Source organism: Equus caballus, chromosome 1 (assembly GCF_041296265.1).
Source record: "Equus caballus isolate H_3958 breed thoroughbred chromosome 1, TB-T2T, whole genome shotgun sequence".
NCBI classification, from domain to species: domain Eukaryota; kingdom Metazoa; phylum Chordata; class Mammalia; order Perissodactyla; family Equidae; genus Equus; species Equus caballus.
In genome coordinates this window covers 131124129-131150526 of record NC_091684.1, presented here as the reverse complement: position 1 = coordinate 131150526, position 26398 = coordinate 131124129, and the positions used below count along the sequence as shown (strand labels likewise).

The following is a 26398-nucleotide window of genomic DNA, read 5'->3' as shown; positions in this document are numbered from 1 at the left end:
AGGCTGGACCAGGCCTGTGGTAGAGGCAGAGCCAGGGCCCCAGGCCTGGAACTGCAAGCATATCCTCCCAGGTTTCTGCTCTGCTACCTAATGGGTAATTACACCCTGACATGCGTGGAGGCGAAGGAGGGATTTTCTGTGAAGCAAAATCTCCCGTGAAATATTCAGGCCACGCTGGGCTTCACTTCCCAGCCACCTAATCTCTTGCTGCTTGGCTTGGCCACAGCTTAGAGGCCTTGTGTGCCTGGAAGGCCACATGGGGCTTTTTATTTCCTTCTCAACAGGGAGAGGTTTCCATGGGCTGGGAAGAACCATGGCTCTGGGCCTAAGATTCTGTGTGTGTGGGTGCGTGCATGTGTGTGTGTGTTTGCCTGTTTCTAGCCTGTGCACATTCATATGAACTTGGCCATGTGTGTGTTCTGAGTGTGCGTGTTTACGTGTGTCTGTGTCTGTAATACATCCTGGCGTGTATACTGCATCTCATGTGGCTGTCTGGGTTGTCTCAGAAGGTGCTTCTCCACTGTGCCCTGTTCTCTGAATCTGGGTGGGTGGCCTCTCGGTGGGTGAAAGGCCACCCTTTGGGTGAGCTCCGCCTGTGCCTGGCATGGCACACAGGGTTTGGGGTTTGAGTTGAAAGCCTTGAAATCTTCACAGGCTCAGGGACACCAGATGGCAGTGGGCCTGCCGCACACCTGAGCCAAGCTTTGCTTCTCTTCTCTCTGGCTTTAGTGTTGGTTTGATTTCCACCAAGTTTTGAGTGCTTGACGAGGGGCCAGGGGAGCATATTTTCTTCTGGGAGTTTATCGAGCTGGGATGTGTTTGTGCCTTTGTCGGTGCCCCCAGCCCCTCAGCTGCCCACCCAGCCCCTCCGGCCTGTAAAGCTCCTGCATTTACACTGTATTCACTCCTCCACATTGCACAAGGTAGGCAGGACTGAAATTATCATACCCATTTGGGAGATGAGGAAACTGAGGTCCAGAGAGGCAAAGAGACATGCCTGAAGTCACTGGGAGAACCAGGGCTTTGAGCAAGATCACTGGCTCCTCCTCCCTGCACTTGGACCCTTTGCCCTAAGCCCCAGCCCTGGGCCCTCGGGGCAGGGAACCCTGCCCAGAGGAAACAGGCCTCAGTTACATGAATGAATCCAGCTGAAGGGTGCTCCCTTCACCACCTGGAGCTCTCCTCCCCTCTGTCATCATTCAACCTTGTCCAGGAGAGATGACTCCAGAGCTCTTTTCATCTCCAAATCAACAGGCAGGAATGCAAGAGGCAACAATATTGATATCCATCATTGATGTTTCCTGATCGCGGCTGTAATTAGCAATTCTTCCATAGCTGAGGCCCGATCTGGCAGACAAGTGGAGGACCTCCGGCTTATTAATGTCAGCCTGTTAATGTCACCCTGACAAGGCTGATGGGGTGGCCTTAGGTAGGGAGAATGAGAAGTGGTAGGGCGTGATGGCTGAGCTGAAGGTCAACAGCTCTCCCCTCTTCCCCCAGGCACTTGCTCTCCATAAGCACAGCCCACTAGAGCATCCTCATCCCATATATTCCCAGCCCAGGTCACTTCCCAGGTTGCCTCCTCCTTCACCTCAGGGCCCCTAGCCCCTCCCTGTTCTGCCAGGATGGTTTGGACCAAAGAGTGGCCTCCACACCGCTAGGAAAGCCTGCAGGCACTCAGCCCTAGGGCCCCCACATCCCAGGACAGCTCCATCCAAGCCTTCCCGGATAGCCGTGGGTGGGAGAGCAGCTCCTCAGCCCTATGCCCTCCTTCATAAGCTGGGAGAATGCCCTCTCCCACTCGAGTGCAGCCACGCTCAGATCTGCACCCCCCCCATCCCCCTTCCCCCAGTGGAAGCACAGCCCCTTCCTGGAGGTCCCTGCCCATGTCTGCTCAGCCATGAACTGTTCCAAGCAGAAGGGCTAAGATTAGCACTCCCAGACCCCTGCGAACCTCCTTCTCTGTCCACTTTAGGGAATTCTCCGGTCAGTGTCTCCACCCCCCACCTCCGTATTGCTTGCCTCAGTGTCCCTCCACCCAGATCTCTGGATCCTCTTGAGCAGAGGAGGCCAAGCCAACCACCCTCCTGAGTGGTTGAATTACTCAGTTCTTGACATCTCCCCACTGCCCTTGCTGCCAGCCTGCCTGTTTGCTGCCTGCCCAGTCTAGGGCAGCTCTGAACTAGGGATAAAACAAATAATGGCAGCAGCTCTGGTTTCTTGAGTGTTTATTCTGTGCCAGGTTCTGTTAAAGCATCTTACAAGCATTTGATCCTCACAACAACCCGTGTGGTAAACACACTTATCATCCCCATTTTACAGATGAGGAAAACTGAGATGTGAAGAAATTGTTAGCTGTCCAAGATCACAGGGCTGCTAAGTGGTGGCCAGCGTGAACCAGGCTGTGTGCTCCCAAGCCCTCCCGCTGAGCTGCTACCCTCCTCTGCCTCCAGTGTTGGCCCATCAAGGCATTTCGTCCTCCTGCCTTTCTCCTCCATGAACTCCCAGGGCCAGCAGGAAGGCCGTGTGTTCCTTGATCGCCTAGCCCCCTGCCCAGCACTGGCCCCACAGTATGTGCTCATAATTGGCAAATGAGGTAGAGGTGACAGCAGCACACTCTGAGCTCTGCATTACGTGGACGGTCCCCTCCAGGGTTCTCGATGCGTGCCTGCTGCCCGCGGGAGCACTGCTCACTTGCAGAGGACGGGAGCGTCCCGTTGCCTATGCTGCGCTGCTGGTGTTTGCTGAATGAGGGGCCAGCATCTGACTGCAAGGCTCCTGAGGCAGGGAGAGGCAGCCCCCCTCGAAAGAGAGCTCCGAAGCTTATGTCTCAGCTCTTGCTGGGACTTGGCAAGGAGGTCCACATATTCACATCATTTCTTCATTCATTCATTCGTTCATTCAACACTTGCTAGATGCCATGTGCTTGGTGCCAGGCCCTAAGGAGGGTCTTAAGGATGCTGAGATGAGCAGGTCCTGGCCATGCCCCGGGGGAACCCACAGCCTAGTCGGAACAGAAGCGTAGCCAGACCAGCCCACTGCAGGATAAAACCCGCCCGGTGAAGGCAGTACCAGAGCATCTTGTGGGTATGGGCGGCATGAGGGGGGAAGGCTGCACAGAAAAGGAGACATTTGAACAGGTTGGTTAAGAAGCAGGAGGCGTTTTCAGGCTGATGGAGAGAGAAGGGCACCAAGGACAAAGGGAACAGCCTGTGTGAAGGCTCTGAGTCTTTGAGAGCAGGTCAGACTCAGGAAAAGGTAAGGGGTTCAATTACAGAATACCCAGGTGGGTGGGCCTGGTTATAGAAATGGAGTGGAAGTAGCTGGGGGAGCTGTTGGAAGGATAGATCCACCCCTCTCTCTCCTGCAGCTGCTGGGGGCCACTGGAGGGGCCTGTGAGGACAATCCCTAAAAGCAAGGACTTCTGCAAATGGTCGTATGCCCAGGACACATTGCAGGGAGCTCAGCGCTTCTCCTTTCCTGCCCAGTGTAGGGTGAGGCATGGGCAGCTCAGCAGCCATGGGTGCGTCGGCTGTGGAGAGGGTGTGTGAAGACAAAAGATACTCTGGCCACGCTGGGAGGCTGCCTTGGCTCAGGAACCAGGTGCTCTGTGCTGTGGCTGGCCTGGAGGGTGGCCATGACCATGGCTGCATCCACCTATGCCACACCTCCAGCCCTCACAGTAACCCCTCCAGTGGGGTCAGTCCCATGGGACAGAAGGGAGACTGAGGACCTATAGTGGCAGGGCTCTGCCCAGGGTCACATGTGAGCAGTGGGTGAGATAGGGTTCCTCCTGCCCTTCAGTGGAATGTTGGGGTCCTCACCAACGACGAGACCCCCAGCCGTCAGGGTCCAGAGCAGAGCCTGGGCAGCTGCCATGCATGGCACAGAGAAGGCCTGGCTGGAGCAGAGGTGGTGCAGGGCCCACCAAGGGCAGAGGGCAGCCAGGGAGCCTGGAATGCCAGCATTGGAGGAGGCTTCCTCTGGAGTCTTGCCATGGGAAGGTTTTCAAGGCTTTAGCTTGAGCATCTGGTGGCCTGTCTCTGGGGAACATTTCTCTCACACACCTCATGGGGCCCAGAGTAGCCCACGAGGGAACCAAGTGCTGCCTGCTGTGTTCACATGTGCACAGGCACGTGCATGCATCTGTCCTCCTGTGTGCACACATGGGAACCAGCTCATGCTCGAGTATACACACCTGCTTCTGGTTGTACATGCAGGTCTCTGTGTATGTCATGTGTGTGTCTGAGGGAACATGTCCCTGGGAGTACAATTCTGCATCCATATATGTGCACAAGAGCCCCAGGCCACTGCCAGAAGCCCTGCAGGACGCGCCCTTTTCCTCCCACCGGAGCCAGAGCTCTGGAACCTGCTGCTGCCAGGTCTGGGCCTGGCTCTGCCCTGCCCCTCACAAAGCCCTGCCCTGGGTGCTGACGTCTGGCCCCCAGGGACAGTTGCTGTGGTAGACATGGGCATCAAGGGGACAGCTGGGGCTGGGAGGGGCCCTCCAATCTTTTTTGTGCTTGCCCCTCCCCATCCATCCCTAAGCGCCTGCCATGGGATCCTGACAGGCAGGACCCCTTCCCCTGCCCCTCACACAGCCCCCACGATGGGGAGCTCACGCCCAGGGCTGCACCGGGGCCCTGTGGGACATTGCCTAGAAAGGAGAGGTCAGGAAGGCCAGAGGGTGGGGTCAGGGCCTAGGGCTCCAGCTCCTGGCACAAGGGCAGGCCCATGGATTCAGGGCTTTCACCTTGTTGTCAAGAGCATATTTCAGCTATTAGTGACAGAGCAGGGGATTTGGGAGGATTTCTCTCTCATTTCCCAGAGCTCTCAGCAAGCCTCCTCCCTTCCCACCCCTCTGCCTGCCAAGGCTGAGAAAACGCACACACACACACACACACACACACACACATACACACTCTCTCTCTCACTCACTCATCCTCCCTGTTCCTGTGTGCCTGAGAGGGAGGGAGAGAAATCTGGGTCAGTCTCCCAGGGAAGGCTCCGTGGTGTCTCCCCATCCTCCCCAGCAGATGGTCAGTGTTGCAAACTCGGACTGTGGTCCAAAGGCCAAGGCCTGCCCCAGCCTGCCAGACATGCCCTGCAGCGGGACCCCAGGCTCTACCCTCCGGCCCCTCTCGGCCTCCCTGTCCAGGTGACCTCATGCTCGAGCCTCGGTGTCTCCCATGGCCAGGCTTAGGATTCCCAGGTCATTTTTGCCACACTTTGCTGATTGTGTGGAGGGTGACAGAAGCTCGCCCACTCCTCTGGGGTTTGGGAGATGACAGGAGGAGGGGTTTGGGAGGCCTGTCTCTAGATCTGGGGGCTATGTAATAGCAAACCCACGCAGAGAATGCCTGACTCAGAGGAGGACCCCTAGTGGTGGAATTTCAGGCAATATGGAAGGGGCTGGGGTCTGGGTAGGATGCCTCAGGGGTGGGAAGGGATTTCTGAGAGAAGGTGGACAGAGAAACAGCTAAGGATATTACTGCCAGTTCAGGATGGAGCTCAGAGTAGGGACTGAGCTAAGCTGAGTGGGTGCCTGAGACAGAACCAGGTCCAGGTGGGAGCCCCGCCACACCCCGTGAGCTCAGGTACACAGTCACTGGACTGGGTGGCAGAGGGAGGTGGTGGGGGTTCCTGTTCATCTGGGGAAACTGGATCATGGGAAATTGCCATGGTTTAAGTCACCCAGGGACCCTGGCAGCCTTGCCCTACCTCCACCCATGGGAGACACCAAAACTACTTCCTTCCTACTGCGCCCAGCACACAGTTCTCAGGTGACCCAGCAGGTCTCTTGTTCCTTCTACCAGGGCTTGACCATGGGGTCCACAGTGCCTACTTAAGAATGCCTGTTGAAAGAAAGGATAGAGAATTGATTTGACTTAAGCTAGATTTAAGGAAGGACATCCCACTGCCACTGGGGCAGGCTTAACCTCAGGACTTGATGCTATGAAGGTGAGACGGATCCTCAAAGGGCTTTCGGGTGGAGGTGGGGGTGACCCCAGGGTCCCCAGCTTCCCCAGAGCCCAGTTCCTGCCTCCAGGCCTGAGGAGGCCCCACTGCCCCTGCAGGGGCTTCAGCATGTCCCAGAACCTCCAGGCCCAGAGCCCTCTGGGATGCCTGTCTTTTTTTAAGCATAGGGTATGGTATCCCATGTGGGATTGGCTGTTGAAATATTGGTATCACTTGAATGTGTGTGTTAGCACACACCTGTGCTATGTGTACATGTGTGTGACGGGCGAGGGCACGTGTGCATAGGATGGCTCAGGATCACTTCATGCACTCTTTTAAAATACAGAACCAGAGGCCATCCGGCTTTAGAAGGGGCTACAAGATTGTTTTTTAGCCCCATGGAGAGGGTGGCTGGCCTCCCTTTACTCACCAGCCTCTTTTGGAGTAGAGACTCCCAGGCCCAGGCTGAATGGGGAACACTGGTGAGGGGAGCTGGTCCTTGACCTTGAGGCCTGGCTGTGAGGGGAGTTAAAGAGGGTTGGGGAAGGCCTTGAAGAAAGGGTGGAGAGTATTGCGGTTTGAGAGGTGGAGGTGAGGGCAGGGTCATGATCTGCTCAGGTGGCACCTCAGAGCAGGGCTGGGCTCCCCCCTCAGACTGGGGTCCCTGTGACATTTTCTAGGCTTGTGGACAGCCTGCCTCCTCCTTGAGAACCTGTGGAAAGGAGTTACCTGCCCCCTTGTCACCAAGGGCCCTGGGCAGCCCCAGCCAGGCCAAGCTGTAGTCCCACATGCAGGGGTCCCTTGGGCAGGAGCTGGGGCAACTGGACCTCCCAGGAGGACCCGAGCTGCCCGCACATCATCCCTCTGCTAACCTGACTGACTCAGCACCCCGTGGGGTAGGGGCACACACACACACACACACACGTGTACATCCTCCCTGATCAATAGAGTAAGGAGCTGGAAAAGGTATAATTCAGTCTGTCAGCCCAGTTATTAGTTGTGCTGGAGGTGGCTCCTGCCTCGGCCCCCAGCTTCTCCTCTGGCCTCCTTTCAGAGGGCCATGCAGGCTCCCAGGCTGGAAAGAGAGCTGGGGAGGGTGCAGTGCGGGCAGTGCGCCAGGCAGGAATGGCCCATGAAGATTGGGGCAGGATCTGAGACAACCTCTCCCCTCCCAGAGCCATTGGCCGTTGGAGGGTCTACCAGAGCCTCTGGGTCAGCATAGCCATTGTGCATACAGGGAAACTGAGGCCCAGTGAAAGGAGAGGGCTGGCCTGTGCCTGTGTCTGGTGAGCTTGCTCAGCGCCCTCTGGGAAGGGCAGGAGGGAAAAAGGAGCAGAGGGAAGGGAAGTCAGTGGGGAAAGGGGGTCTGGGTCTGGGGTGGTGTGAGGATGGGACCAACTGCTCACCCAGCAAAGGACGTCTGAGCCCCTGGGCCAGAGAAGGGCTTGTGTCTGCCTTGCCCTCAGGGCTGCTGGCCCAGCTGGGGAATGGACAGTGACCTGCACTGTGTCTCATTTAGAGCCTCATCTGGCCTGGCAAAGTAGGCACCGTTATCCCCATTTCATAGATACACAAACTGAGGCCCAAAGGGGAGCCTTCTCAAGGCATATGGATAGGGAGGGACAGTGCTTGCCCGTAGGGGACACAGACCTGCTCCTGGGGAGGGGGTCTCCCACAATTGAACACTCTCAGCAAGGAGGCGTTGCTCGCTGCCTTGAGGCAGATCTTGTGCTAGCTCCTCGGAGAGAGAGGCAGATGCTTGTCCTTAGGACTCCAGACTTCTCAGTTTGTTCCCTGTACTGGCCAAGAAGTTCTTCTGCAAGTCTCACCACAGTCTCTCCTGCTTTAGCATCACCCCACCACTCTTATGGATCTTGTCAATTGAAAGGCCCCACTACCTCTCCTCTGTTCCTCTGCCTTCTTGGTTCTAGGAGAGTCTGGGGCTGTGGTACTGGCCCCTGCAGCCTGGCCAGCCCCTGAAGGCAAGGGGAGAAGCTGACCCCCCGGCCTTCCCACCCAGCCCTGTTTGAGAATCAGCTCTCCTCTGCCCAGCATCGCCATTCTTATCACAGCCTCTGCCCATCTCGTTTCTATTAAACTCATCTGCCATCTGAAGGGCTTCAGTTTCCGCTCTGTTTGCCCATGATCACCCCAAACCCCACCCCCGTCTCTAGCCTCTCCCAGCAGTGCCCAGCATGGTGGCGAGCAGGCGGCCAGGCTCAGAGACAGCTTGGAGCCCTGCCCGCTTTCCACCCGTGTCTCATCCCTGCCTCTCTGGATTTTCCTGCTCTCGACCAGACACCTGGTTTGAGAACTAGGGGCAGCTTCTCAAGCCCTTGGGGGCTTTTCACCCCATACTCTCCACCTTTGCCATCCAGACTAGGAAGACCTGGGCATCACCCTGACATCTGATGCTCCGAGGCCCAGGTCTTGCTTATAATGCACCCCCTACAACAAGCTCCAAATTTACCCTCCTCCCAGGAGAAGCTGACCTTAGGTCAGGGTGAGCAGGAAAGTAAGATGGGTTTTAACTAATTCATACTAAGGTGTGAGTGATTGGTAACAATTTATCCTGCCTATGGTACTTGGATTTAAACAGAGAAGCATTATAGCAATAGTATTAATAATAATAATAATAATCACTAACACTCAGTTTTTACTGTATGTCAGGCACTGTTGTTAACACTGTACATGTATTAAATCATTTAATTAATCCACTAACCCAAATGAATTTCTGACTGGTAGGAAGATAAGGGGAAGAATGTTGAGAGGCGGGAGGAGAATGAAGGAGCAGGAGGCAGACCTCCATCCCAGCTCCCACTTGGTACAGAGAAGAGAGTCCAGTTGTTTGCACAACACACCACGTCAGGCCTTTGCTTGAGGTCACCCTGGGAGGGCAAGAGAGGCTCTGCTTCTCCCTGGGGGCTCACAGTGCTCCCATGAGGCACCTGGGAAGGTGGCTCTCCAGGCTAGGAAGCCTGCCCCCAGGATCTCAGACCACCGCTTAGAAAGTCCCTTGGTGCTGAGGGTCATCACACAGGCCCCCTTTGGGGTCAAAGGTAACGTCCTCCATAGTCTCTGAACCCCTCCAAGTCTCCTGTGGCTGAGCAGCCACCCGGCCCTTTGGCCACAGCCTTGGCTCTACTCCAGGCTGGACATGCCCCAGAGTCCGTCTATAAGATCAATTTAATGTGGGCCTCGAATGAACTCTCCAGGGTGAGTGGAGCTGGGACGAGGATCCCCATTCTGCAGGTGGGGAGACCAAGGCTGGGAGAAGAGACACAACTGTGCTACATCCTCCTGTCCAGAAGGATGGCCTAACGAACGCCCCCTGAAGTGAGAGTGAGGAAGGGCTTATTCATCCTAACAGGGACTTCTACCACTTTAAGGAGATGAATGTGAGATGGTGGTGGCATTTCAGACCCCACCCCTTTTCCTCTCCACCAGGGGTCTCCTGGTTCCCCTGGGCAGGATGAGCAGCTGCTCCTAGGCTGTCCCCAAACCCCAGCCTCTCCTGCCTGCCAGCTTTCCAGGTCAGGCCCCCTGCTAGTTCAGTAATTGATCTGGGAGACTTCCATTATCAATCTCCCGGCCGCAGCCAGCTTCCCCACACAGCCAGCAGCCATGCCCCACAGCCCATTCCATCCAGCCTACCCCAGTAATGACCACTCATCCATCTCTCTGGCGGAAGGTAGCTGGCCACTCCCTGTCTCCCCCCGACACACAGTGGGCCGGGCCCCAAGGTTGCTGACCTCAGAAAGAAGTAACATAGTTCTGAACTGACCTCAACCACCAACTGCTGTGTGGTCTCAGGCAAAGCACTTCTCTTTTCTGAACCTACATGTCCACACTTGGGATGTGGATCTGATCAGATGGGCTTGAGGATCCAGTGTAACAAAGTGTGGGAGCTGGCAAGGTAGCCACTGTGATGAGGGACCTATGGGACCCACGCTTGGGTGTCCCCAGGGCGGAGGAGCCCAGAGTAGGACATGATTGCATCTTCCTCTCTCAACATGTCAGGGAAGACTTCTCAGAGGAGGTGGCATTTGGGCTGGGCCCTGAAGGGTGACTGGACTCCACCACATGTGGGGGCAGGGACAGTGGTGAATGGTGTTCTGGGGATGGCAGGAAGGGGCCCCACATGGAGGCATGATCAGTCTGGGGCCTTAGAGTTTCTTACTTGCAGCTCTGACCACAACAAGCCCCTGCTTACACCCTTCAGTGGCTCCCTGCTACCCCACTCCCTCAGGAAGCTTCTGAGGCCTGGCCAGATCTAGTCCCTGCCAGCTTCTCCAGGCACCTCAGCCACTGACCTCACCCCAGGCCTCCAGCCTGGATGAGTTTTTTTAACTCTCTACAGGCTGTGACCTTTGTACTAGCTGCCCCCTATTTCTGACTCTATGACTACAATAAAATTTGGCTCTGTAACCAAATAAAACCCCCCTCCCTTCCAGGGCCTACAAGGCCCCATGTGAGCTGCCTCCCCTTCCCCTAGAGCCTGCCCCCTCTCTCAGGGTCCCAGACTTCACCTGGAGTCCCCACATTTGGGACTCAGCTCAGATGTGTCTGATTTAAGGCAGCCACCAGGTGACCAGTCGTCCCTGTTGGCCTGGGATGGAGGCATTTCCAGGGTGCTGAACTTTCAGTGATAAAACCAGGACAGTCCCAGACACACGGAGGGGTGGCCTCCCTGATTCCCCGCCAGCCCCTGCTGCCAGGCCCGCCTGTATCTCCCCCCGCCCCCCCCACCGCCCCGACTCTCTGGCTGGGGTTTTCCTCGTTGGTTGGCTGTCTCTGCCACGGGCCTTGAGCTGCAGGAGAGCAGAGACTGTGTCTGTCTGTTCAGCACTGAATTCCTCGTGCCCAGAACAGTGCCGGCGTGAGGAGTGGCTCAGGCAGTGTTTGTTGCTGGAATGAATGAGGGGCATGGGCTCGGACTTCGGCAAGCCTCTTCTCTCTGGCCTCCGTTTCCCATCTATACCGTGAGGGTGGGCTCTGGGTATCTCAGGGAGGGCTCTCCCAGCCCCCCTGGCCCCAGATACAGCAAGTTGGAAAGGAGGGACAGTGCCCAGCTCAATGAGGGGCCAGTCCAGGCAGGCTCTGGACTCCAGAGTGGGCAGAGCTGGCAGTGGCCCGGGTGCAGAGCAGGACAGCAGAGCTGGAGGAGAACCAAGTGTCACAGCCGTCACCTTCCTAGACATCCCACCACCACCTGAGGGCCATTTCTGGGCCAGGACATTGGTCCAGACCCAGGGTTGGGGGTGTCCAGAGTGATGGCACTGACTGCCAAGCCCCACTCCCCTCCCACCCTCAGGAAACAGATGGCCCAAGCTTGGGCGGACGACAGAGACGAGGACTGGCATTTGTGTATGTGTGCAGTTTTTTAGAAATCTGACACATTTTTGTCACGTCTTGGTGCATCAGAACAGTAAAGGAGGCGGGAGTGTGAAGAATGTTTTAAGTTGCAACTTTGTAACAGTTCCAGTTTCTCCAGGCCTCTTCCCCCTCCCCCAAGCTCCCATGGCAGAGCCTCAAAGCCCATCTGTTCCTGCATCTCTGCTCCTTGCCCCCCACATCCATCCATCCATCCATCCGTCCATCCACCCATCAGCTTCCTTCCTTCCCATCAGCTAAGGTGGAGAGAGAATCAGAGAAAGCAGCTCTGGACTCCAAGAGGACCCTGGGCAGGGAGGCAGGGGGCCTGTTTCTGGGCTTAGCTTGATCCAACACTCTCTGTGTGGCCTTGTGAAGTTCCTCACGCTCTCTGGGCCCACCTGTGTGCTCCTAAGGGATCAGGCCCATCCCCTCTGGGGTTCCCTGACTCTGACACACATAGAAATGTCTGTGGAGAGGGATTAAAAATGGGGAGAATGTGAGAGGGATCAAGACAGGGAAATTTTGGGTTCAGAGCATCCAGGGAGAATGGCTCTGAGGTGGCAGAGGGAGCCACATTCATGAAGCCAGAATAAGTGGGTCCCAACCTTTACTTCCCTCTGGTTTGGGGCTTGGGTTCCCCTGTCAGCCTCCGTCTGTCCCACCTAGGGTGGTTCTCTGAAGGTGACCTGGGGCTGGCTGAGGTCTGGGGCAGCTGGCTCCAGGGTCAGGTGGAGGAGGAGGCATTGGGCAGTACCAGAGACCTAGACATCCTCCACTGCCCTGCTGTGCTTATCTGTCCTGCAGGCCCTGGGAAGGGAAGCACAGTGAGTGCCAGGCCCATGAAGATTTGCTTCTCAGCTGCCAGCCCTGCTGTCCCCAAGCCTGCCTGGCACTGCCTTCCATTTCATTAGTCAAGGAAATGCCAAGTGGCCTGGAAAACCAAGAGTCCACACAGCAGGCTGGTAGGAGCTGCCCTGGGCATGGGGAGCAGTTAGGGGCCTGAAGGGGCTATGCCCCCGGGTAGCTCAGCCCTGGCAAGGGCCCAAACTTCACTTCCTCCTTCCACAGCTCAGCGATCGGGGCTGCTGGACACCTGTGCTGTGATGGCGTGGGCTGGGCTGGGGGGAGGGAGTTGGCGTGCCACTGCCAGGAGCAAAGCAATCAGCCCCAGCTGCATCCTGTTCCCTGCATCCCTCTACACCTGACACAGAACTCCCAAAGTCCAGGGTGTGTCCTGGGGAGTGAAGGCAGAGGGAAGGGGGAGGCAGAGGGAAGGGGGAGACAGAGGGAGCCCCCCACCCGCTGTGGCCAGCCCACTGTTTTGCCTTTAGGAGTGAGAAACAGTTCCAAGGCTGTACTAGATCACTGCTGCCTACAGAGAGCCCCCTACACAGGGCGGAGGCAGCTCCTGAATACCCCCCAACTCCCTGCACCCTCGGTAGGGCTCAGGACCACCGAGCCCCCCAAGCAATCCTCCCTGCAGGAGGTGGTCTTGTTGCTCAGGAGAGCAGCCTCTGACCAGGGCAGCCAAATAAACCAACATCACACCTGTTGTGGCCCAGGCCCGGGACCCCAGGCCCAGCTGAGTCAGTGCCTTGAATCTCACCATATGGGCGTGGGGCGGCTGCGGGGGGAGGAGCTGGGGTTGCCATGAGAACCCGCACGCTGGCATTTCCTCTTTTGGGGAGGCTGAGCCATACTTCGCAGGCGGTGTAGGTTCTGAATCCCATTTCTCTGTGTTTTTTAGGAAGGGAAAAAGGGCAGAGGGTGGGGGTGGAAAAAGGCAAAGAGGGAGAGAGATGGAAAAGACAGAGGGAGCCGCCGGAACAGTAGGAGCTGTCTGGGGCCTTTGAGGGCTGGGTAGGGGCCTGTGTTCCCCAGAGCTCAGCCCAGGGCCAAAGCAGGGCCCTCTGTCTGACCCTTGTCTAGGCCTTGGGTAAACCTTTTCCTTCAGACATACAACCCTGCGCCCTGCCTGAGGTTTTAAGTCAACTCTATAGTCCCTCTCTGGGTTCCTTACCAACTCATCCCTGTGTGCTGTGTGTCCACCCTATGGACAGTGACACTGGGCAGAGGAGGGCAGAAGACTCAGGCCCTGCTCCCGGGGGCCTCAATCAGGGCAGGCAAGTGTTCTAACCTGAGCACCTTCCAGACCCCTCAGCGATGAGCTCCATGTGGCCGGGGTAGGCATGGAAGGCTGCCTGGAGCAAAGGGAACCATGCAGCATGGGAGGGGGGAGGTGAGGCTTGGGAGGATGTGGGGAGTTGAAAAGAGAGGATGTTTTCACCCATCCATCTGGTCAGGGATTGGGGATGGCTATGCTAAGAATACAGGCTTTGGAGGCAGACAGACCTGGGTGTGAATGTGGCTCCATCTCTTCACACCTGTGGCTACTCTGGCAAATGAACTTCCTTGAGCCTTGGTTTCCTGATTCTGTAAAAGGGGGATGACAGTGCCCATTTAGAGGTACCCTGTGGTGGGCACAAGTGGAGGGGCTAGAGCAGATCTCATCAAATAGCAGCCACCACTGGTATGACCCTTCAGGACACAGTCCCTGGGGACATAGGGATGAGTTAATGTGGTCCTGAGTCTGGAGGAGTGCCCACCCTGAGCAAGGGTGGTTGTGGGACACAGCATGGCCATGTTCTGGGTAAGCGGCCACCTCCATTGAATCTCCAGCTCTTGCCAGCTCCTCTTCCCAGAAGCCTTGCCTGTCATGCCACGGGCAGCCAGCCTTCCTTCTTGGGAAGTCTATTCCAGACCCTTGGAAAACAGGGCTACAGAGCAAGGAGGCCAGCACTGTGACACCAGCTCCACCAGAACTTCTGATGTATGACCCTGGGAAGGCCCTACTTTCTGGACTGCCAATTCCCTTCTATAAATGGGGTTATAGACTGCTATCCTTCCCTCCTCTGGGGCTGAGTAGGGCCCTATGAGATGGCGGGGCAAGCTTCCTTTTGGATGTGTCTAGAGAAAACAGAGGAGGGAAGTCTGGCTTTATTCCTGTCAAGCAGATGGGGGAGGGCAGGGTGGAGAGTGGGGCTGCCTCAGCTCTGGGTGTTGCCTCCAATGTTAATGGAGCTCAAGTATCAAGTCCTACTACGTGCCAAGATCTTTACATCTCATTCATTCTTAAAATAACTAGGGAAGTAGCATTATTCCCATTTGACACTTGCGAAGACTGAGGCTGGGAGAAGGAGAGTGTCTTGCCCAAGGTCATCCAGCTAGGGTAGTAGAGCCAGGATTAGAACCCAGGTCTGCTTAGCTCTGGAACCTTATCCATGACTCCTCCAGGCCTCTTTCCTCTGACCTCTTCTGCCTTCACAGATTGAAGGCCCCAGTCCAGCCTCTCCAGTGGGCCACTGTGAGGGGTTGCAGGGCCACTGTGCTCAGCAAAGAGTGGAAAACAAGGAGAAATGGATGCTGAGCACCAGGCCCAATCCCCGTGGGCTGGAGTCTGACCATACCTAGCCAGCCCGGGGCAGTCATAGGACCTGGCTTAGGAAGAGCATGGTCTTGGCATCAGGTGTATTGAGACTGACTCTGAACTTTGCTGCTCACTCACTCTGGTCTCCCAGCAAGTTATTGAACCTCTCTAGGCCTCCATTTCCTCATCTAGAACACAGGGAACAGAGTGGCACAGTACCAGTCAGACTAGATAGGCTTTGCTGCAATAACAAACCACCTTAAAAATCTCAGAGAGTTATTTATTTTTTATTTTTTTTAAAGATTGGCACCTGGGCTAACAACTGTTGCCAATCTTTTTTTTTTTTCTGCTTTTATCTCCCCACGCCCCCTGTACACAGTTGTATATCTTAGCTGCAGGTCCTTCTAGTTGTGGGATGTGGGACGCTGCCTCAACGTGGCCTGACGAGCAGTGCCATGTCCGCGCCCAGGATCCGAACCCTGGGCTGCTGCAGCGGAGTGCGCGAACTTAACCACTCGGCCACGGAGCCGGCCCCAGTCTCAAAGATTTAAAACAGCTTAGGTGCATTTCTTGCCCTGATTGCAACAGGGGAAAGGGGAATCTGTTCTTCATAGTCACTCAGGGCCCCAGGCTGAAGGAGCTGCCACCCTTTCCACGTGTGCACCCGCAACCCCACGGCAGCAGGAAGAAGCACGGCCAAGGCCGCACTGGCTCTCAAAGCTCCATCTTGTCAGTGACACAGGCAGTTCATTGGCCAGAGCAAGTCACATGGCCATGCCCAGCTTCAAAGGGGACAGGGAAGTGCAGCTCCTCACCACATGCCTGGAAGGAAGAACACTGAGGGATCCTAGCACACATTCCTAACTGATGACCACGTGCACCTGTCCCGCAGGGACACCATGAGCATACAATGTGCTAAAGGGAATGGGGACCCTGGCATACAGAAGTTGCCTAATGAATGTTAGCTCTCTTCCCGTTCACTCCCTGCTCCTAGGAGGCCCAATTCCCCCGTCTCCTTTCCTGCCGTCTCCCCTGATGGGTCGTCAGGGTTGATGAACAAATCCCACCTTGAGGATGAAGACTTTTGCTTCTGGGACAGTGAGGGGTGGTGTCTTCCCCAGGGGCCCACAGCATGGTGGCAGCAGAGCCAGGACGAGCAAACAGATATTCTCACTCCCAGCTGAGCCATCCCCCAGTGCCTCTTTTAACAAATGAAAAAAGTAGCAGATACCAGTAATACCTTGACTTTATTAAGGGCTTCATAAGGCCCAGATCAAATTACATCTCCTGCAATTGAACAGTAAATTCAATTCTGTCCAACAAATGTTCCCTTTGACACTGAGAGGGCCCAGGGTGGTCTGGGTGGCCTGCCAGGCTGGGAACCCTGCCTCTCACTCAGCACCTTCCCTCATCCCTCAGGAAGATGCCATCCTCCCTGGCTAGAGGCCACAGGTCTGCCCTAGAGTCCAAGATGAGTCCAAGATGAGTCCCCAAGGCCTGAGGGATTAGGACTGCAACTTAGGACTTGGGCCACTTGAGCCACAGGGCTGTGTGACCTTGGGCAAGTCTCTTTTCCTCTTTGGTCCTCAGTCTCCCCCAGTTAAGGGATTGACCTAGGTTCCCATCCCCATCTCTAACATCAGGATTCCGAGAGCTTCTTTACCAACCGGCGTTTCCCCCTTCCCAAAGTGAGGTGGCTAGAATGGGAGAGAGGGCCTTATCCACCCATCCTGTCCCCTGCCCTACGCTCACTGGGCCAGTCAGCCCCTGCCCGCCCCTCCAGGAGCCCACAGTCAGAGGAGAAGACAGACAGGTAACTAGGCAAAGACCAGGTCGGTGTGACAGAGGTGGTCTCCCTCCAGGGAGACTCACTGGTTACCAGCCATGGCACAGACCAGACAGGCTATAAGTTGAGCCCAGTCTCCTGCCCTCTCCCCACTAGTCCTACCATTGACCACTGAGCTGGAGAAATCCAAGAGGACTTCCTGGTGAAGGAAGAATTGGAGCTGGACCCTGAACCACTTAGCTGGGAAGGAGGGGGATCAGGTTCCAGTTGGAAAACAGCAGGCACAATGGCTTGGAGGCAGGGTGTGTCTGGAGTGGGTGTGAGTGACAGACATCACCTCGAGGATATATTGACATGGAGAAACATGAATTCTGTGTTCTAGCAACACACACACACACACACACACACACATACTCTTTTCCCAGCTGCAGCCACAAGCAAGAGACATAGGAGTTGTTCAGGAAGACAGAAGCGCTGTCAGCCAAGATTTCATAGTGCAGAGAAAGGATGCTGCTGGAAGGCCCAAAGAGGCTTCTGAGTCCCCAGGGACTGTGGGAAGGGACCCCCTTCTACCCAGTGAATCAATGACAGCAACAAGAACAGTAGTAACTCTTTTCGGCACTTTACCATTAATGAAGCACTTGGTTCCGTTGTCTTATTCGATCCTCACAATGGCCCTGTGAGGGATGCTCTGTCTCATTGATCCCCTGATTCACAGAGAAGGCAAAAGATTTGCCCAGAGCCAGTGGGTTTGTGATGTGCGCTCACCCCATTTGACTCCGTGGTGTGTTTGTGCCTGCTTTTCAGGAGTCACATGGGCCTTCATCAGAGGGACATCTCCCTGATGAGTAGATGGGGCAGGGTTCTGGCATGAAAGGGAAATGGACTCTAGATTTCCTGCTCTGTGGCTTTCCTTGACTGCTGGAGTTTGAGAGGTCTCCCAAAGCCACCCTTGCTCAGCCTTCAGCCCAAAGTCCCCAAGGGCTTGCCAAACTCAGAGACGCACAGACCCCAGGGCTCAAATTACTGCAGAGCCTCTTTCCCTTGAAACAAGACTGTGGCAAAAGTAGCCAGTTCACTGGTTGGAGGCGTCAGCCACGACCCTGCTACCAGACAATGGGTGGTCCACGACCCTGCCCCAGAATCCACACTTCCGCTCTTTGGAGTTACTCACCCACCAAGGACTCTTGAGTCTGTGTATGTTTGTTCTGTGTTTGAAGCTGTTTGAAAAGTGTGGTTTCCAGGACTTCAAGCTGTGAGGCTAGCACATGCTTCAGAATCATTGCTTGTGAAGTCAGAGCATGACTAAAGAAATCTAAATATGTGGCTACAATGTGGTATTTTCCTGGTAGAAATTGACTGTTATCAGTCACTACTTGATACAAATTTGGGCTCTTATCATTTGGCCTTTAGAAGGAACTATGACACTTTCTCCAGATTTGGGTTGCCAGAGTTCTGGGTTTGTCCTGGGCATGTCATGTTAAGATTCCTTTGGCTTCCTAGGACAGCATCTTCCTCACTTCATTTTATGTTGGTTTGGTTTCTTTAGCTGCTTAGCTCTTTCAATACCAGCCTGCAAATTGTGACAGAGAGAAGGTGTCAACTGTCTCCTTAAAGCTTCCACATAGCTTTCTGAACGCTATTCATTCAGTCCTCTGTCATTCATTCATTTCTTCGAAGAACTATTTATTGAGTGTCAGGCACTGAGGAGACACAGTGAGAGAGGCAGCGATCTCCCAGCTACCTCTTCACAAATGGAGGACTCTCTCTCCCCCTAATTCAGTTTTCCATCAAAAGCAGTCTATGTGTACATACCGAGATGCACGAATCTGCCACAGCTGCTTTTTTCCCATCAGGATTTTCCTTCTCCACATTTCTCTCTTGCCTGACCCCTACCTTTGAAGCCCACCACCAAGGCCACATTCACTCTGGGTCCAGCCTCTAAAATGTCCACTTGCCCTCTGATAGCACAGGCTCAGGGCTGGCTTGGGAGAGCCATCAGCTTCCACACTGTGCCCTGTCCACTCCAGCACCTGGACCTTCCTACCCCTTAACCCATGTCCCAATCCTTATCCCATCGTCCGTGTTCACCATGCATGGCCTCTCTTCTCTGTGGCCGCCATGCGGCACTCCCTTGCTGCCTCTGACGACTCCTCAGTCCCCTCCCTCACCCCATCCCTGTCCCGAGTCTTCTCCGTCTTCGGATGCAGCTCCCAGTCCCAACCTGGCCTGGCTCTGCCACGAGGTAGCTCAAGTCTGTGCTCTTCCCATCCTTGTTTGGCTTCCAGAACAGGAGGAACTGGTTGCCCAGGACAAGGTTTCCTGCCTGGCCTGGACGCAGCTCCGGCCTCTGGGTTCTGATGGGCTGACTCATCCTGCTCAGCCAAGACAAAACTGTGGGGTCCAGGCCACTCCCTGCCAGTTGCCCAGGGTTGCTATGGTGACCCTCTGCCTGTCTTCCCTGCATGGAGACCATCAAAAAATAACAGCAAAGACTGTTTTCTTCTGTGTCCCACCTGGGAGCCATTTAAGCCTCCCCACTCCTTTGACATGTAATAATTTTTTTTGCTTTTAAGATTATCCTGAAATCTCACTTCCTCCTCTTCCCCCTCACTTCAAACCTCCGTGGCAGAGTCTCCAAGAGCCTTGGGTCGTAAAAACGTGTTCATGCACATGCTGTGCACATGCTTGCACACCACATAGACATCAAATTAACCTCCCCGTGTCTATTAATCGATGGCTAAGCCCCAGGGACCAGGACTCCTCCACCTCAGATTGCACATCACTTCACAGTCTGCAAAGCCAATCGCATGTGGGAACCACATGGGTACCACATGGGTGGTATTACTATCCCTCCCATTTTTCATGTGAGAAGACTGAGGCTTGGGATTTTAGATGCGTTGACCAGTGTTGCCTGGTAGCGACTGGGCTGGAACTAAGGCTTCCTGACACTCTAGTTCTACTTTCTGTAATCGATCCCCTGGATGGTAGAGTTGGGAGGTGGCAGGATCCTCACCCTTTCATCCTTCCCATTCTCCAGTGGCAGGGCATCACTTGCCCAGTCATGAGCAGTGTTGGGAACTGCTGTACTCAGAGTACTACTCTGATAGTCCAGCCACACTGGATTCCCAAATCCCCTAACTGCCCTCTGGGTTCCCTTGGGTTCTGTCCTCCAGCTGAGACCTTCCCCAGCCACCTCTGGACCCCAGCTGGCCAAGTTCTCTACCCTGACCCAGCAGCCACAGTCCCCCGTCCCCACCTTCTTTCTGTACTCCCCTTCCCTACTCAAAATCCTTCTCTCCTTTCCACACTGTGCCCCTGTAGGGCCTTTGCTCTCCCTGTGCCTGAGTCCCACTCTTTCTCCATTGTACTCTCCATCTCTGATGGTCAGCCCCATATTACAGATTCACATGGGTATTTGCCTCAAACCTTACATTTGTAATAAACACATGCATTACCATGGACCACACACTTGCATTTCCATCAACCAGACATGTCTTTCATAAAGTCCTCTGTCTTATCAAAGAATAGATGTCTACGTTGAACACAGGCATCACCAGCTACCATGTTTATTTTGAAATCATGAACATTTATAGGGGCTACATATTAGCCTAGAAGATTCCCATTGACATGAATATGTGTGTTCCTACTAAAACACCTGTACATTGGACAGCCAAGGAAGGCTCTGGGTTTGCAGATGATATGAACTGCTCTCCTATGTTACTCCCATGTCTGATCCAAATGACTTCTCTTAGGATTGCAGGATTGAGGCTCACTCTTTGGTCGTGTCTTAAAGGCACTCCCCTAAGTTTGGACTTAGGGGTACACAGATCCAGACCCACAATAACACATACAAAGCTGAGAGCCTCATGACCTTATGGGGGTACTTGGGATGTCTGTGCAGGATTCCTGGGGGCCACTGGGCTGTGTTAGAGTAGGTTTGAGGCCTAGGCCTGGGTTCTGTTGTCCCCTCCTCAGGTCCTCTGGCAGCAGGGAGTAGACCAGGAGCCTAGACAACCAGGGGCCTGCCTGCGGTCTCCAGCCCCGGAGAACAGGGTGAGCAAAGGGTGACCCGTGGGAAGGGGCGTGAGTGGCTCAGCATGGTCCTGGGGCCTCGGCCCCACTTCATTTGTTGCTACCCAGGGTTTGGCCTGTCCAGTCTCCCCCTTTCTTGGCAGGGTCTCTGAGGCCCTGAGAGGGCAGGTCAGAGGCTGAGGCAGGCTGGACCCGGAGCTCTGTGCCCTGTGGCCTCAAGAATCAGGTTGTGGTTGGGCTCAGGCCAGGTCAACCTTGATAGAACTGCGCTTTAATGTTCTCTTGGCAACAGCAATCACCATGGGAGTAGAGCCCAGCCTTGGAATGAGAATGTAGACAAATGTGGGTTCAAATCTTGGTTCCTCCACTTTCCAGCCAGCTGGGAGGCAGCCGAGGAGTGAGGCTGTCAGGGTGGCCATGTGCATGGTTGCATGGGGGACATTCCAGCTCTAGTGGCCCAGCTGTGTGGCCTTGGGCTAGTGACTTCCCTTCTATGAGCCTCAGTTTTCCCCTATGTTAAACAAGGCCAGCAATGTCCATCACAATGGGAAGCGTCTAACACAGTGCCTGCATACAGCAAGAGCTCCTTAAATGCTAGCTCTATGGCTAATGCTAATATGGTTGATATTATTGTATCTTGGCGACCTTGGGGCTCAGTCTTCTCAATTGCAAAACGAGGTTAATGATGCTACTGAGGACCCCAGCTGCCCACATGATACCAAAGTCCTCCACTTACCAGCCCCTCTCCTCAGCAGCCATCTGACTGCCCTGTCTTTCCTGGAGACCCCAGCACAGAGCCCAGAGAGAGGGAGGAAAGACGGCAGCAAGGAAATAAATATCTTGCCATCCATCCATCAGTTAGCAATAGTGGCGTCAGTTTTCATAGAGGTGGGGAATCTGCAAAGTAGTCAAAAAAATATTTCCTCTGTGACTCCTGCAGCCCAGCTGTTCTCTTTCCAGAAAAGTGCTGAGGGCTGAAAATAAAATAAAGGAGCAATGATAGAAAGACACAAGGAAAGGAGGGAGGGCGGAGAGGGAAGGAAGGGCAAAGCAGACAGGAAGAGAAGGGCACAGGGCATGGCAGCCGGGGGTTGGGGTGGGGGGGGCGGCAAGGTTTTGCCAGGACCTTTCCGGGCTGCCTGGAACAGCACTGAGCAAGGCTGCCATAGACCCAGCATCGCCCTGAGCCCCAGCCACTGCCCGCCAGAACCTGGGCTCAAAGGCAGCACTGATGAAAGAAGCCTCCGTGATGGTCAGCACTGGGGTCGTTTCTGTAAGTCTTCCTGCTCCACCTCAGGGAGGCCTCTGGGCCCCTTGGCCTTTGAGAAATGGTGGCATCTCAGCAGTGAGTTAAACACTGGCCTCGGCACTGGGCAGGAGACCTTGCAGAGGAATGTCCAGGCTCCCGCTCAGCGTCTGGCCATATTCTGACTCTGACCCCACAGTGGGCAATTGTACAGACCCCTACTCTGTCCGACCTCCACACCTTTGCACCTGCTGTTCTTTCCTCCTACAATGTTTGTCCCTCTCTCTGCATGTCAGGATCCTACCACTCCTATAAGACTGCCTCCTCCAGGGAGACCCCTGGGATTCCCACCCTCCCTGGAGTTTCTCTCTCCTCCCTTCCCGCTCTGATCACTATCTACCTTGTGTCAGACCCTCTTGTGAGCTGGGCCTATCTCTCTCCTGGCTTGTGCTTGGCAGACAGACCTGGGCCCTTTCAGCTCTGGCTTCCTAGTGCCTTCTGTCATGGGCAGGACAGCCCAGGGCCATCACAGGACCTGGTCTGAGAGCCTCCGAGGGCCTTGGGTTCTCAGCAGGCCGCCCGCCCATCCCTAGACTCCCACCAGGGAGGCCACTAGGAAACAACCCACCCAGCTTCAGCGTCAGTGCCTGTAAAATAGGCAGTCAGATCAAATGAGTTCTTGTCCCCCAGCACACACCAACCGGCCCAGAGCCCTCCCCACACTCCACACCCCTCAGCTACAGTGACCCTGCCAGTCCCAGCTCTGCCACTCACCTCTCTCTGACCTTGGGCAAGTGACTGTGCCTCTCTGCCTCTTCTCCTCACCTGTAAAATGGGGCCACTAACAGAGCCTTCCCCACAGAGCCGGTGAGAGGAGGAAACAAGTCAGCGCCTAGATTGCAGGAGGGCCCTAGTGCCTGGCGCACAGTAAATGTGCAAGAAGAATTAGGCATTTTTATTTTTCCCCAGGCTCTGTGGTAGGGCCTGCCTCCCCCAGGGCCAGCTTATAGGAGAGCACTCTCGCTGGCTGTCGGCGAATCCCAGCCCAGTCACTCATGCCCGTCAAAGTCCCCACCCTTCCTGGGGTGCTCCTGGAGACAGAGATGCCTCAGAGGCCCAGTGGAGGAAACCTCTCATGCTGGAACCTCAGGCCGTGGGGATGGAGATGGGAGAGTAATCACGGCAGACTCCCCCTGCGGAGAGGTCTGGGCCGGGGGCTGGCCCTCAGACCTGCCCCGAGGGTGGGTGCATACTCTGCCACATCTGCTCCCAGGATGAGGCTGGCTTGCCTGTTCCTGCCTGTGATCTACCTGTTCATAGATTTGTGACCTCTATTTGGGGTGCAAAGAGGAGGAAAGGAGAGCTTGGCCCTCTGGATGAATTGTGAGCCACAGCCTGTCCCCTCACCCCTCTCCTCTATCCTCACCCTCTACTCAGCTCTCTCTTGGTTGCCATCACCGCAGGGCGCTAGGAAGCAGTACTCCTTATGGGGACAGAACTAGAGTGTGCCAGCATGTGTGCCTAGGGGGGCGGTGCCTCTGTGTACATGCGCAGGTGCCCCTGCATGCTGGGGTGGGGTGGGGTGGGCTCCCTCCAGGGCTGCAGGCCTGGTCCACATGCACTTCCCTGCCAGGCAGCTAGAGCACAGGTGGGAACAAGCAGTGCCTTTACTGACGACGGGGGCTGTGGATGTGCCTGCCCCTATTATACCCCAACTAGGCTCATGCAGAAGACCCTTCACCACCCTTCTCATGTTGCTGGCCCCTGCCTGAAGCAGGCGGAGTAGGCAGTGCTGTCCCAGTTGGTAGATGGAGAAACTGAGGCCTGCTCATTCACTGGACTCACCTTGGACTGCCAGCCAAACTGAGGCTCTCTGGGGCCTCCTGGCTCCCCTGGAAGTGGAGATGTCTGTGGGGCATTTGGGATCCTGTGCTCCTGGGCTGTCTCCTCTTCCACGGCTGAGTAAGGCTGGCTAATGTCCACCACAAGCGGAGAACTGTTAGCGAGGTGGGTCACTTTGCTTCTCTTTTTCCTTCAGTCCCAGAGCTGACTGCTGGCTTGAGGAAAGGCTGCCAGCCTTTCTAAAGGGGGTCTGGAGTCAGCTTTCCAGTGGGACAATTAGACATGTGTGGGTACCAAGTGAGCACAGGCAGGCAGCTAAGGGCCATCGAGGCCCTGCACGAGTTAAGGACCAACCTGCCTGGGGATGGGGGGGTGAACACTGTAAGCCTCAATTTGTTCCTGATGCTTCCCACACTTCAGACATCAGCTGGCATTCATCTTTAGCTATGAGATGTGCAGGTATACCCCCCACCCCGCCAACACACAGACGTTAACTAAATGTGAAAATGTTCCTGCCGAGTTCACGGGTGGAGAGAGAGCTGGGCACGGTAGAATGCATGGTGATGAGGTCCAACCCTCCTGCTTCTTGGGTTGACTCTAGGGAGAGAGACAGTGAGAAGGAGCAGGCCTTAGGGTTAGCCCTCCATTACACTCCATTCTACCCACCCCACATGTTTCCTGGCCACCCTCCCTGGCCCCTGCTCCCTGTGCTGTGTTGTATAAAGTCTTTGCAAGCTGGCTGGCTAGGGCTCCCTCCTCCAAGACCCCTTGGCCCCCTGATTTTGGGAGTGGGTGTGTGGTCTTCTTAATCCCACTGTCTTTAAGGGAAAATGGAGGCTCCCAGAGAAGCCAGTTCCAGGGGTGTGTGTATGGGAGGAGGAGTGTCTTGGTGTGCAGAAGGGGGTCCACAAGTCTGTGAGTCACTGGGAAATTTCTGGAGGGCACACCAGCCTCTCTCCCCACTCTCCTGATGAGCCACCACGACGGGGCAGGTATTTATGGCTGGTTTTCACGCCCCAGCAGGTGGTGTGAACACACTGCATCTGAGTGTACATGCTATGTTTTAGTTCGAGAGTGTGGGGGCCCTCCCATTGTCTGGGGCCTTCCAGATCTCTCTACTTTGGCCTGCCAGCCTGAGCCACGTCATTTACCCCATGGAGAGGATTCTCCCTAGGGATCCCCCATCTAACCCCAAACCTCTGTGACTGTCACCAGGGCCACATCTGGCTTCTGGTCCTGCCTCCACCAGGGTAAGTCACCTCCTTTCTGAGCTTCAGTTTTCTCATCTGTGAAATGGGCACAGTAGCCCCTTTTGCACGTGTTGCTGGAGGGATTGAGGGAGCCAGCCCAGTGCTGTGTCCATCAGCTTCAGGAGTGGCCAGTGAGAAGCTTGCCAGAGCTCAGTCTGCCCCTGGCTCAGCCCTCTCTGGGGCCATGTCCTGTCATCTCAGGGGTAATGCACTGGGTTGTCTCTTGCCCTCCTGGTGTCACTCACACTTCCACCTTATGCCAGCTCCATTTCCCAGGTAACAGAAATTCCACAAGCAAGTGGTGGGCCCAGAAGGAGCAAACAGAAATTCCACAAGCAAGTGGTGGGCCCAGAAGGAGCAGGTAGATGCTCAGGTCTGCCCTTGGGACCTCTGGAGCCAGGGTACCCACTCACCCACCTGCCCTCCAGGCTCTGGACAGCCAGTTGTGAGGGGTGGGCTCCCAGGACAACGTGGGTAGAGAAGGTATAGTTGGGGGGCACAGCCTGGGTACAGACCACAGTTGCTGCTCCTCCCAGCACAGATGGGAAGCCTGGATGGGGGCTTGGGATTTCTGCCTGCAGACTGATGGGCCTTGGAGAATAGGGGAGACGCAGAAAAGTCCTGCTCAGGACACCTAACGCTGACCACGCAACAGAGACAACACTTGACATTTAACAATGATACACACAGCACAGATCTGCAACACAACACAGTTACTTTAAAAAAAAACACACACAAAAAACCGGATACATACACAAAGCAGATCCCGCTGCACCAACCAGACTCATGATCACAACGGTTCACCCTCTTGAGGGCCAACCATGTGCTGGTCCTGTTACCAGGGCTCTGAATGGATGATGTCGTTTAATTCTGATGACCCTTTGGAGCAGGGGAAGGGACTTGCTCCAGTGCTCTGCCCAGAGGGTCCATCTTCCAGAAGGTTCTCCCACTCATCACACCCACTCATTTCCTTGTTTGCAGTTATGTCATCCTCTGCCCAGTTCCCTACTAGAGGGAGATGAGGAAGGAGGGCAAAAAGCCCTGGGTATCCTGCCTGGAGGTGCCACCAGACTCTCAGGAATGGTTTCCCACATCCATACCTGAGATTTTCCCTTGGCTTGCTGCCTCTGGGCCAGAGCTGTGGCTTCTCTTTGGATGTAAACCCTAAACCATGGAGCTTGGGGACCACCTCAGTACCTCCACCTCACTGACCTCTGTGCTATCACTGGCAGGACAGCACACCCAAGATGGCAGAAAAGGACCTGCAGGCTCCTACAGCCAGAAGAGGCCCTGCAGCAGCTCTGTGGACCTGAGGCTCCTGGGCTTTCCTCCTTGCGTGCCCACCTTCCACATGCCCCATGAGCCTCTCTTCGTCTTCGTGTACCCTGACAACTGCTGATCGTTCCCACAGTCCTTGTCAAGGTCTGACCTAAATAAGGGAGGATAGAGGACCCTTCTTGCCTTTGAGGGTTGCCTCA

General features: G+C 55.3%; 1 protein-coding gene across 11 annotated transcripts in view; it reads left to right on the top strand.

Annotated features, from left to right (window-relative positions):
* LINGO1 (leucine rich repeat and Ig domain containing 1) overlaps positions 1-26398 on the top strand; it is a 210176-nt gene that overhangs the window by 154318 nt on the left and 29460 nt on the right. For 2 of the 11 annotated variants that reach the window (XM_070268887.1, XM_070268867.1), the window contains one exon: positions 20526-20603. The exons of 8 other annotated variants lie outside the window; for them this stretch is intronic. The gene's annotated coding sequence lies outside the window, so the exon portion shown is untranslated. Of the gene's footprint in view, positions 1-20525; positions 20604-26152; positions 26343-26398 lie in introns of all 11 variants that reach the window. One more of the 11 variants, XM_070268870.1, reaches the window with a different exon arrangement.